Source organism: Sinocyclocheilus rhinocerous, unplaced genomic scaffold (assembly GCF_001515625.1).
Source record: "Sinocyclocheilus rhinocerous isolate Xijiao unplaced genomic scaffold, SAMN03320098_v1.1 scaffold2974, whole genome shotgun sequence".
Lineage (NCBI taxonomy): Eukaryota > Metazoa > Chordata > Actinopteri > Cypriniformes > Cyprinidae > Sinocyclocheilus > Sinocyclocheilus rhinocerous.
In genome coordinates, this window is record NW_015647039.1 from 791,914 (window position 1) to 793,115 (window position 1,202).

General features: G+C 37.1%; 1 protein-coding gene across 1 annotated transcript in view; it reads right to left on the minus strand.

Annotated features, from left to right (window-relative positions):
* Positions 1-1,202, minus strand: part of LOC107708484 (dedicator of cytokinesis protein 3-like) — a 225,268-nt gene that overhangs the window by 156,061 nt on the left and 68,005 nt on the right. The window lies entirely within an intron of this gene.

Genomic DNA, 1,202 nt, shown 5'->3' on the forward strand with positions numbered 1-1,202 from the left:
GAATAAATTGTACAGAGAAAGCGAGCAAAGAACATTTACATTGTCAAAGAACAGTATAATTGACTTCAGTCTAGCGCGAGTTCAAGCACTCTCAAAAAACTCCCCTTATAATCAGTAAAGCTGTCGGTACACTGTTTGATGAATGAATCTTCAGTTATTAAATTGTAGTGCTAGTTTTGAGTTAGGGCTGCACGATATATCAAATGTGTATGTAAATATGTAAATATCGCGATATCTGAATCATTTTAATAATAGGCTACTTAAATCAAAACGTTGCAAAAGGTCAAAGTTTTAGTTTGACGCATATAGCAGAGAATTGCTTGACATTAAAAAGAGTTAAGTGCAATAAGTTGCAGAAAACAACTCTTTGCCGTCTCGTCATGCTGTCTGACTCACACCTGAAGCGCGCGCACAAGCCGCATCTCGCACAGCGTATCTTCCGTTCTGCCGCATACGTGCAAAGCGCGCGCGCACACAGAGAGAGACGCGTTTCAGATGGCGCGGGAACACCGAGTTGATTCGTCATTCGCATCTCCTCATGTTTGAACAGACACATACACACAGAATTATGTCAATAGTACCCGTCTCAATGATCATTCTCGTAAACGCAGTCAGTTATGTTTTAAATGAATGTAAACAACTGAGAAAGAAATCGGATGTGTATCATTATACTGGATCCGTGCAGTCGGATTTAAAGGGACAGCAGCCTATAAATACATGCTGCTGAATATGTCGCATATATATTCACATTTATTAATATATTTATGATATATTAATTTGATATATTCAGATTTATGAATCAATATTCAGAATTATTTAAACAATATCATGTCAAATCAAACTAATGCACTAAATGTGACTTGTGCTGGCAAAATGAGTCACAATGAGCACATTTTCAAAAATGAGTTATTTTTATGTTCACATTCTACATTAAAAGACCTTCAGAATGATGTATGAGTTGTTGAAATTGAATGAAAAATGACTGAGCTACACCTGTTTGAAGTCGATAGAGTCAGCCAAATAATCAGATGTAAAAATCCATTTAGTCTGTTAAATGCACGGATCTAATACAATAGGGCCTTTCGCACCGCTTTAGTTCCAGAACTAAATGTACAGTACTAAAGTACTGGGACGATTTTGCGCGAACTATTTCCCAGTACCATTTAAAGGGTTGCATTCGCACCGAGAGTGTGTACTAAGAA